Genomic DNA, 12,850 nt, shown 5'->3' with positions numbered 1-12,850 from the left:
TGACGTTCTCTCACTGCCGAGGTGGGATGTGCGGACGCTCGCCAATCGGCCATTCGTTAACCGCGGTGGAAATCAATTAGCAGGATGGTTTCACCAATATCTGCTCTTTGAGGTCAACCACAGGTTTAAATTCTTTAAATCGCATGTGCCAACCAGGAAATGCATCAATAGATTGATCCTCGTACTGGTTGGAGGAAGCTCGTACTTAAAGTAAAGCCGCCAAAGACTATGAAGAGAGTACCGGTGAAGACATTTCCACAAGATCTTCATCTGTCATTTAATCGGTTGTACTATGACAACAAAATGGGCGAGGCGGTCATTATTTTGGGCAAAGGGCTGAAGACTAACTTTATACGAGTCATAGATCCTATGTGGCTTGTTAATTTATCAGAGACCGACAATGACGTTTTGTTCGAGAACAAGATACTGTTAGAAAGACGTTAAGACTATGACCACGCTATGCAATTTCATCGTGTTGTTCGTGTATGTCACGCGTTCGGGATTCATAGTTGTGGTGATTGGAAGACTCAGAGGTTCAAGTAATTTAAAGACATAGAGCACGAGACGAGGGGGTGTTTGTTAGCGCACGGTTTTGGTTGTCTCGAGTCTTTGTAATCGTTTGTATTTATTATTATAATGTAAGGGTATTTTAGTAATTACATGTCCATCCATTAAGTTATAAGTAGTCATTCGTTAAGCATGTTTAACAAATGATAGCTATTGTGTTATTCGTGTCCATTCGTTAAAGATGTTTAACAAATGGACCTTAATAGTTATTGATACGTATTCATTCGTCATGGAATGTTGATGAATGAGGTATAGCGAATGAGTCATTCGCTATACCATTTTGTTATTTAATGTAATGAAGACGAATGAAGGCCATTCGTTATGGAATGTGTAACGAATGACATTCGTCTTCTATATATAGGCTGAACCAACCTGCATAAAAGTGTTGTAAGAATTTTCTCTCCAAGATGTTACTCTGCCAATTTGCTCACACACTTCGTTTACCAATTGACCTATCACACACATATGCATATCATATAACTAGATCCAGTTATTAATCGATATGAATTGATCAATCTACTGTTGTTCAATCTCTCTCAATAACCCTAACATTAATTCAACAAACATATAACGAATTTATCAATTGTATTATCTAGGGTTCATAGTTAATTAGGGGTTTCATCGGCTTATGGATAAAAGAAATTGTTTTCAGATTTTAACAAACTAACACCCCAGCTCAGCTAGCGGTGTGTATGTGTTTAAACCTTTGAACTGGCCAGGGGCGTGGGTTCGAGTCATCTGGACGCGGTTATGTCTTTTTATTTTTTAGTTAATTTAATGGTTTTAAATGATTTATAAATATATTATAATTAATATTAAATATCAAATGTTATTTTATAAATCGACCTCTTTGAGTTACGTTTCCTCGTCAATTAAATCTCGTTATAAGTTTTTTTTTTGTGTATATATATAAGTATATCATATTTATAATAAATCATCATTATTATATTAAAACCCGACACCAATATTGGTGTTATCTCGTCATTGAACATGTTTAAAAATTTGCTTAAATTTATGTTATATATATATATATATATTCTATTATCCTTTAAACAAAAATTATAACAAACGTATTAGATATATTTTTTTCATTAAATTTCGTTAACGATTCAAAATGCATGTTTGTTCAAATATTATTATTATAGTTATTTATTTAAAAACGTTTATGTTATAACTATTTATTTGTAGTATTATATATTTATTTCACTCAAATATTATATCTTAACTTATATTTACTCAAATCTTTTTATTTAATTGGTACATTTAATTATTAATTTAGATATTTATATAAATGTATTATATTGTGTATTAGTGGTATTTTATAAATAATAAAGCAAATAATCATCTTATAACAAACGTAATAGATATATTTTTTCATTTATTTTCGTTAACGATTCAAAATGCATGTTTGTTCAAATATTATTAGTTTAGTTATTTATTTAAAAACGTTTATGTTATAACTATTTATTTGTAGTATTATATATTTATTTCACTCAAATATTATATCTTAACTTATATTTACTCAAATCATTTTATTTAATTGGTACATTTAATTATTAATTTAGATATTTATATAAATGTATTATATTGTGTATTAGTGGTATTTTATAAATAATAAAGCAAATAATCATCTTATAAATAAATCATTAACAATAATATTTGTTTTGCATGAATAATAACAATAGAATTCCATCAAACAATCAATAAACATTCTAATTACATATCAAAACTCAAATCATGTCAAAACCCGAATCTATTATATATGTTATGCAATTTACAATTAATTCATAATATTATATTATTTTAACCAGGAATCCTTGACGGAAAATCTTGAAGGGTTCATCATCCTCACTTGTGTCTTATTCCACTCATCAAAGTGAGTATTTCACTCCCCTATTTTACTCATTTTTTCTTTTGGGGACATATGCATAACTTAGATATTTTTTATTATTATTATTATTATTATTATTATTATTATTATTATTATTATTATCCACATTAGCAATTGTTATCCTTGTGTGTATATCAGTTTATGCATAACTTGCTATTTGCTTACTTGCTTTATTTAAACGCATTCGGAGAGGTCAAACAAATTTTAGTATGATCATACGACTGTCATAGTGGCCGGCATCCAATCGCAAAACAATGGTTTCACCGACAAACCATTTTTGGTAACCAATGCCCGATTCGCATGGCAACGGTTTAGTCATATCTTTATTATTTGGTTGAATTTTTTATGTACTATGGCTCAACTATTTATCTCACAGGAAAAAATTTCATTTTTCTTTATTTATTATATATTTCACTTAACTGGTGTTTTATTCACTCAACCTCGTGTTGACAAAATTATTTGTATTTTTAACGCATTTGCAGGTCACCGTATGACTTGATTGATCAGGATCTCTTGAAGAACTTAGGGTTTATAATGCTAGAGAAGAATCAAGATTTAAATCTGAATTGAACTATCTATCGTCGTATTTGTTTTAATTATAGTTGATGTATTTTGCTTATTTGGATTATATTGGAATATTTGAATTTAATTAATACATATTGTCATTTTAATTATTATATGATAGTACCTTTAAAGCTTTGAGCAATCAGCTCACGTCCCGGCATTTCCGCCTTAGGTTGGGGTGTGACAGATTGGTATCAAAGTCGAAGGTTTAAGATAGGTCACTAGTGGTGCCTTAGTAACATGTTTAGGAGCCCCATACGTACTTATCTGTTTACCTTATGTGTTCAAATTATTTGTTTACAGCTTTCCTAGATAATTGCTTAATTATTGTTTACTTTTATTGTCATGCACACACAACTCCGAAGCTATGCTTCAACTTCAAAATATTTTTATAACTCCGAGACTATGTCTCACCCTTAAAATATTTTTATGACTCCTCTTAATATATTTATTTAAAGTTAGTTGATTGCTTTGTATTGGGAAATTCCTTGAGAATTCCCTAGCCTCGTTTTTGCTCTTTTTCACTTAAAGCTAGGGAGTGTGACAAGATTCCCCGCCAAAGTGGAAATTTTCATATGACTGACAGTTTAAACGTTTAATGTAATCGGCTAAACGGTTACATTCTTTATTGTGTTTTATTGCTTTTCTAGCCGGGTGGAAAAACCATGGGACGCCATGGACACGTCAACTGTTCATTTGCACAATTCGTTTTATTTACGATATTGTTGGAGCATTATCATCCGTGGTCATACACTAAACGCTTCAACTACTCATGTTAGGTGTGTGCATGGTGCGGTTCGGTACGGTTTTTGACTAAAACCGAACCAAAAACCAAACTTTCGGTTTTATGATTTTTTAAAACCATTCGGTTTCGATTTTTTCGGTTTTTGGTTTTCGGTTTCGGTTCGGTTTTGAATGCGGTTTTTCGGTTTTGCTAGTCGAGCCAAAACTTTTTGGGTAAAAAACACTTGACCCAAGATATTAAATCGAGCATGTCATTTTTTTTCTTTAAACTAATGGTAGAAAATTGAATATTTACACCTAAAATATTAAAAGATAATAAAAGACATATTTGAAATTAAAATTCAAAATCAAAACCGAAATTACCTATTGTTGGTTTTTATTCATACTTGCAAACCAACTATATTTGTATTAACAATATGTTAAAATTAAACAAATATCCATTGATAGATTTTGTTTTAATGATTATGGTTAAGATGTTATGATTATTTCGTTTCGGTTCGATTTTTTCGGTTCTTAGCAAAATACAAAACCGAACCAAAACCAATATTTCAGTTTTTGTTAAAGTTCAAAACCGAACCACCGGTTTCTATTTCGGTTTGGTTTTTTCAGTTCGGTTTTTTGGTTTTATTGGTTTTGGTTCGGTTTTCTATGTTTTGTGCACACCCCTAACTCATGTGTACATTCAGTGTACATTCATTTATTCGTTATTTAGTTTGGTAGGTTAAAATGTCATGTAACGCTTATGGGCCGACAAACTCAATTATATTGTTGATATGTTATTTATCTGGGCCAATAAAATGCCATGGACAAGCTCATGGGAAGCCCAACTCACACATTTTTTTGTTTTGGTATGCTAATAATTGGGAGAATAAAATGATATGGAAATCTCATGGGAAACCCAACACATCGAAGAACGTTCGTTATTTGTTTATTTGTTTGTTTACTCGTTTACATTTGAAACAACAATTTATGATTTGGTTTATTAATCAATTATATGTGAATCGAGATTTACTGGTTCGATCTATTCTCATACTCAAAACCATTTTTCATCCTTATGATTGAACAAAAATCACTTATTCATCAAGACTCGGCTATTATCAAGGCAATTTAAACAATTTTCACCTCATTATTGAATTGGTTTTTTCATAATAATCTTATCACGTTCACTAGTTATCAATTAATATATTTATTTTGGGTTACTCAAACACATCTTATCGCCTAAGCCCTAAATGATGAATTTGATGTATATCGACGATGGATACAACAATTTTGGGATTCTACTATGACTGAAACCTATACGGTAAATGGCCATTTAGAACGAGAAATTCATGGTATGGTAAATGGGTCAGAAATCGTTGTGGGTCAAGCGGGAATTCGTGCTACTCTACGAATAGATGATGCTCAAGCCAGAGAGTTCTTCTCTCAAGATGACGTGCGCCAGACTTTTTGGAGATGGGGTATACTAGAAATTTTCGCTTTAACAATGTGAATAAAAAACACCTCTTTGGAGAAGGACATTTTTTTGTACACAATTTTGTTTGTGTTTTTCACACAAGGTTAGTGAATGGGAGTTTGTGCCACAAGAATTGCAACAAATAGTTCATGTTATTGTGACACAAACCCTACAACTACTTTAAGCATATGGTACGAGATATGTGTGACAACATTGAACAGGAACGAAGGATACTTCTATATCCCAGATTCATCATGAAAATCATTTTGTCGCAAGTGCCATGGCCAGGATTTCCGGATTGAAATGATTAATTAAGATCATGGTTTTCTGTCAAGTGCTCTTCCTGTTAGACCTGCCTTAGGTTTATATACAAATTTTTCCATTACTCTGCTTGAATTGTTGGAAGATGTGGACTAATATTATTTGTCTACTCTCTGTTTGTTTTGTACTTGTAAATATTTTACCTTATTATCAGTTATAATTATGATGTCAATCTGTTTATAATATGTATATGTGCTTTAGATTGTTGTTAGTGATTGTTGCAATATAAATGAACAAACAATGTTAGATTCAATACATGTGAGACCGGTTGACTAAAGTCAAACACATACATTGTTCAATGTGTTTAATTATTTTATTATTTGATCATATACAGCATAATAATTCAACATAAATAAACAATATTTCTAACATTAACAAAATTAATTAGTTCAATAGTACAACAAGAATTTCTAAACAAAAATAGTCTTTGGAATTTTGAGATGGTATATGTCTATATGATTGGGTATGTATCTACATGATTTCACCAATGCATATTTGCATTCCTCTGTGATGCCTCCGATGAACAAATTGAAATAATATTTCGGTATCTCAGGCAGCATATATCAATACGCGTACACCGATGCATACCTTAGTTGGATATGCTTCTCCAACATTAAATGGCATTTAGGGATGTCGGTTACGTGTTTATCAACACGATCACACCAACATCCCGTTTAGCATTTCAAATGCACGCCACCCGGTCATAAGTCTTAGAGGATGTTGGGCTAAGCTTAAGCAATTTCAAAAGCTTAGCCAAATAGCCCCAAAAGTCAAACCTTCAGACACCATTGAAAGCATATATAAATCCAGATCTACTAGAGATCCAGGAGAATTTAGAAAGTGGCCGGGTAGATTTGAGGAGGTTTATAAGTTGAATTTGCAAAGTGATCAATCTCATATTTATTGATATGATTTTGTTATGGTAGCACATAACTCATTAATCTATATTAATTCTTATTAGTTGGTAGATGTACCACCTACCTTTTTTAAAATCGTTTAGCACACCCACCTTATTAAAAACAATTCAAACTATAATAAACCATTACTATTTTAAAGTTATAAAACAGTTTAGTATTATAACCGTTCTAATATGCAAAACGTTTTAAGTTTTTGGAACGGGTCTTTGTAGAACCGTTGCAAGTAATGAATATACTGTGAAGACGTTAATCGTTTTAAAATAAAGGTTAAAACCCATTTCAAATATTTTGACAATAAACAACGCTAGTTCCTTCTTATTTACAACAGATTGAGATAGTTGTTCAAATAAAACGGTGCTCTGCATTATATTCAATGGTTGGACCTCACACCGTTGTAAATCATTTTTTAGACCATTGCAAGTAATGAATATATATATTAACGGAATCTAACGTGAAGATGTTAACCGTTTTTAAAATATAAGTTAAAACCCGTTGTAAATAGTTTTGTCTAAAAATCAACGTTAGTTTCCTTCTTATTTACAATGGGTTGGAATAATTGTTCAAAATAAAATGTTGTTCTGGATTATATTCACCGGTTGGACCTCACATCATTGTAAAACATTTTTTTGACCGGTATTAATAGACGTTTTGTAGTAGTGTACTCTCTTAGGGCGAATGTTTTTGTGAAAAAAAAAATATTTGTATACACCAAGGAGCGAGTGTAAGCCGTGTAGGTTAACACTCACCTAAATCACTATAAATCATTGTGTTTTCCGTGTTAATTTATCTTTTACTTTAACCTTGGTAATCATCATATTATAAGATACAACTTCAACATAAGAAATCTATTCTTAGCAAATAAAGATTTTATAGAATTGATCATTAGCTTTTAGATTATATCATCCATTAATGTTGACTCATTATCCAAGCATTTCCTCGTTAACTGAACGGTCTACTAAACTTTGAACTCAAATTGTTCCCCTTTTTGAACCAAAGCGCCATGGCAAGAATTTCAACACTACACGCTCTATCATAAAATATTAAAATATAATCAACTGTTTTTTTTTCAGTAGGCATCAGACTATAAGTTGGTTGTGGCTCATTGGTAGAGTACTCATTTTACAAGAGAGAGGTAGGGGGATCAAACCTCACTACCACCAACTTATATGGGAGATATGAGGGATGACCCTTGCTTGCCAAGGTTCGAGTCCTGATCTCACCCGGTTTTACCGGCTCCTCGCTGTCGTGCCGTTTGGCGGACGTGGGGGTCGGGTTTTATCCGGTGAATCCCTCAACAGGTGGACCGCTAGGGGCTCCGTCCGTCCGGACTAGTGGCCGGCTCGGGCTACCTTTAGCCAATGCGAGCCGCGTACGGGGTACCCGACGTTACTTAGTTTGCCGTTAAAAAAAAATAGGCATAAGACTTTTGTTGATCTTGAGCAACTTTTAATTAAGACGTACATGAATTTGATCAATCACAAGATTTTTAGTTATTTGCTAGAAAATTTCAAACGTGACAGCTAGGAATTCCCACTACACCAAAATCAATAACAATAATACACATGTAGCATACTTTTATCCTTCAGCATATTCATAAGAAATATATCGGGAAAATTCCTAAAATAGTCCCTTTTTAGAGAGAAACTGAAAAATAGCTTTAAATTTTAACATATTCTCAAAATAGCCCATCAAATTTGGACTGAGGAGATGAGATCTGAAAAAATCCTCCGGCCAATAAAATTTAGACAAGTATCAAAATCCGACAAGTTTTTTAAAAAAATTGGGAGACCAGTCCATATTTTCTATTAAAAGTTCTTGAAATTAAACAGTCTTTTCCGACGGTCTTTTAATGTTTCCTAACAGGTCCCCACAACTTCCAAAAACATGGGAAAATGTGCCTTCAAATTCAGTATTTCAAGACGTATTTAGAGTGAATTTGTACCAAGAAGACCATAAATTTATAAATATTGAGGGACCCGTCCATATTTTTGAACTAAAAATTATTTTCCAAAGCTTTCTTGTCAGACGAATTATTTAAGTTTCTTATCTAATCTTACAAATTTTAAAGACATGGAAAAATGTGTCATTTCATTTTGTATTTCAAGACACTTACTTGAAAATTTTGAACTAAGGAGATCATATTTTTGAAAATATTGAGGTACCCGTTCATATTCTTCACAAAATCTTAATATTAAAAAGTTGTCTTGCCATACGGGATATTTAAGTTTTTTATCTCGACCATATATATTTTGAACTTATGGAAAAATGTGCCATTAAAATTTGTCTTTCAAGACACTTACTTGAAAATTTTGAACTAAAGGGATCTTATTTTTGAAAATATTGAGGTACCCGTCCATATTCTTCACAAAATCTTAATATTAAAAAGTTGTCTTGCTAGACGGGTTATTTAAGTTTCTTATCTCGACCCTATATATTTTGAACTCATGGAAAAATGTGTCATTAAACTTTGTCTTTCAAGACACTTACTTGAAAATTTGAACTAATTGGATCATATTTTTAAAAATATTGAGGTCCCCGTTCATATTCTTCACAAAATCTTAATATTAAAAGTTGTCTTGGTAGACGGGTTATTTATGTTTCTTATATCGACCCTATATATTTTGAACTCATGGAAAAATGTGCATTAAAAATTTATCTTTCAAGACACGAATCTTTAAAATATGTACGAAGGAGACAAGTATGTAGTATATTCTTACTTGTCCGTCCATATTTACATTATATCTATCATCTTCATCAATCCTCATTCATTCACATATTTTCATCAAATTCTAACTCTTGAATCAAATCAATTAGCTTGGAATGGTTGATGTTTGAAGCAAGATTAACACCTCCCCGTTTACAGTTTATTGGAACATAATAATACCTTCCGTTACCGGTTTGCCAATTACCACCATAACAAACAACATTATCAAATTCCATGGAAGATAAGGTTTAGAGTGATATGAGAGGATGTTTTAGGGTGGTATGAAGTGGAAGATGATGAAGATAACTCATGTATATTCTTTGGATGATCATGTCTGAAAAGACGGAATCTCATACTATATTATCGGTATAGACGGAATATAAATAAATTTTGAAGGTCTAGACTAAATTTAAACACATAAGAAATAAACTACAAACTCGTCTTCTTCGTACAAATTCACCCTAAATGCGTCTTGAAATACTGAATTTGAAGACACATTTTCCCATGTTTTTGGAAGTTGTGGGGACCCGTTAAGAAACATTAAAGACCGTCGGAAAAGACTGTTTAATTTCAAGAACTTTTAATAGGAAATATGGATTGGTCCCCCAATATTTTTAAAAATCCGTCGGATTTTGACACTTGTCTAAATTTTATTGGCCGGAAGATTTTTTCAGATCTCATCTCTTTAGTCCAAATTTAATGGGCTATTTTGAGAATATGTTGAAATTTAGGGCTATTTTTTAGTTTCTCTCTCCTAAAAGAGTCATTTTAAAAATTTCCCATTTTATCCTTTCACAAATATCAAAGTACAAAAGAAATCAAACGTATTAATTACCATTCAAGTTCTTAGTACTTTCTGTCACTATATATTTAAGTTGCAACTTTCATTCATCTTTTCATAACGGGACCGCTTGTCTAGCAAGTCATCTGATTGATTCATTAGTCTGACTTGACTTAAAAACAAAATAACATAATAATTAACTTTCAATATATAAAACATAAATACTATATTAAATTAAAATTTTAAAATTTAGAGGAGTATATTTGATGCAGATTTATCTCCTAATTTGAATTACGTTTTAATATCTTATATTATTTATGTTTATCTCGTTTTCTAGTTTATCTTTTTCATTGTTTAGTATAAATAGGGATCCATGATTATCTATTTACTTAGTTTTTGATTAAGTTTTATATTGATAAGAACATTGTTCTGGGAACTTCGGTTCAATTATCGTCTTTTGATTACTTATGAGTCTCTCGAGCCATTGATTGCTTCCGAAACTGCATCGGTTGGTATCAGAGTTTTTGCTTCTCAAATGGCTCGACGTGGTGTTGAATATTTGATTGATCGTAGAGTCGCCGACCGAGGCAAAGTTCGAAGTATTTTCTATTCACGTGCTCGTGGAAAAGATCGATGTCCTACTCGCAGAGTCGCCGATCGAGGCAGCTGTGGAGTCTGTTCCGACCCACGGGATCTTATGATGATCCAACGGCTCCAACATCGAGTCTGTGATCTTGAAGAGATCCAACGGCTCCGAAAACGAGTCCGCGATCATCCGGTGGGCCACAAACAAGAGACAAATATTGGTGGTGTTGAAGCGGTTATTGATGCTGATGACGATGAGATGAGACTGGAAACTCAAATAATTCAGCCGACATGTGTGGAAGGTTCAAAGGTTGAATTGAATAAGGTTGGATCTCCTACTTATTTTAAATTTCAAAACAAATGGTTTATTGGGGTTGCCAAAAATATGGTAATGTGGGATATTATTTGAATCTGGAAAGTAAAAATAAGGATGAGATCCCGGTTGTTAAAATTACGGATATCAAAAACACAAATAATATTGTTGCTCGATATTTGGAGAATTTTGTCAACTTTTGGAAGTGCTTGCTTGACTTACGTGATCTACAGAGCAACAATTATTCAAATATTTATTATTTTCAAATACTTGAATCAAAAGGGTCCACTGTTATATCTGTTAGCAATAATAATCGTGGGGCTTATTCTAGTACGACGGAAACGGAACCTCCTCATCGGAGATCCACACTTGCGTTTAATCCGCAGAGAAACCTTACCAACTTCCCGTTATATATTGAATATTATGATCAAGAGAGGAAGGCAGAGAGAAGATCTGGCAATCCATTCGACCCAGGTGGCACGGGTCAAGAGTCGAGTGAAACGACATGTGAAGTCGAATTGTTTAGCCAGGTCATGATAATAATAAATGAGAAGCGGGATGATATTCCGTTTGAACCCGATGGATTGCTTTTGAAGTTTTCAAGTTTGTTTTTTAAGATTTTCAAGTTGTCTAGTAATAAGAACAAAGGAGCCAGTCTTTTTGTAACATCACGTAAAATTCGGGCCAAAAATGTCAAATTTCCAAAGTCAAAGGACCAATTCTACCAATTTCCAAACTCTAGGGACTAAAATGTAAAATCTGTTTTATTTACCCATCGTGCTACGCGACAGGGTCAAGAAAGACACCCATCGCGTACCGCGATGTGGTGTCTGACACAACGTGACACGTGTGCCACGTGGCACACGGTGGCAACGCCTGCTGCCACGTGGCAACACGTCCGCCACGTGTCGCCACGTGTGGCGGCGCCTTCCACGTGTCGACACGTGGCAGGTCTAACCGCTGACTCGGCAACCCTATAATGCGATACGCGATGGGGGAGCCAGGGAGCCCATCGCGTACCGCGATGGGATCCAGTTTTGGCTATAAATAGGGCAGCCACGGGATTTCATTCTCACACCTCATTTTCACACACATACTCACTCTCTTTCTCTCACTACCTCGAATTACGTGCCAACCATCCCTCTCGATAAACGTGCCCCGAAACCTCGTTTTCCGTGCCCGTTACCCCGATTTCCGTGCCACTTTCCGTCGACGTTTCGAGTTAAGAGGAGGTGTTGTCAGACGTTCCGACATTTACCTCGAAGTGCGTGCCAAGGGTGTTGGTGTCTCGATAAGCGTGTCAAGGGGTTGATCAAGAAAGTGTTGATAAGAAGGATAGAGTCGAAGTGCGGCCCGAGTGAAAAGGGAATATTAAGCCAAGCAAGGTAGGCATAATGCCCGACCAAAATAATATTAAAATATTATAAAGGCTTAATACCCAAGTCAATGTTACACTCGATGATAAACAAAGAAATATATAACAAAGAAAATAAAGAAAAATAAATGAAATATATAAGAGTATATATATATATAAATATTCTTTGTTATAAATATATTATTTAAGTATAATGAGTATGCTTAAATAATAAAGAAAAGAATACGTTTCTTGAAGAAGAAGAAACGTCGGGTTTTATGAATAAACTAAAGGTTTATGAATTACTATTAAAACTAAAGGTTTTAAAGTAAAAAGAGATTAAGTAAAAAGAGATTATGAACTAAAGGTTCATCGAGATGATAAGACTAAAGGTCTTAAGCTGGATCGTGTATCCGACTAATGAATATTATACTCGTACTATAGGTGAGAGATAGCGAAGGAAAGACATACGGACGGTGTTGGAAGCCGATCCCATTGAAAGGTGAATATGCCCCACTTTTACAAACTTGTTTTCAAACAACAAACGTGTTATGTGTAAAACTTTACATGAGACTACGTGTCTCTAAAAACATTATAAATAAGAGTATAAGCCAGCCCTCAGGCTATGGTATACGTTTGTCTGGATCCTTACATAT

Source organism: Bidens hawaiensis, unplaced genomic scaffold (assembly GCF_021521415.1).
Source record: "Bidens hawaiensis isolate Kalapana, Puna unplaced genomic scaffold, B.hawaiensis_p1.1 tig00011541_1, whole genome shotgun sequence".
Classification (NCBI taxonomy): Eukaryota; Viridiplantae; Streptophyta; class Magnoliopsida; order Asterales; family Asteraceae; genus Bidens; species Bidens hawaiensis.
Note: the sequence above shows the minus strand (reverse complement) of the source record.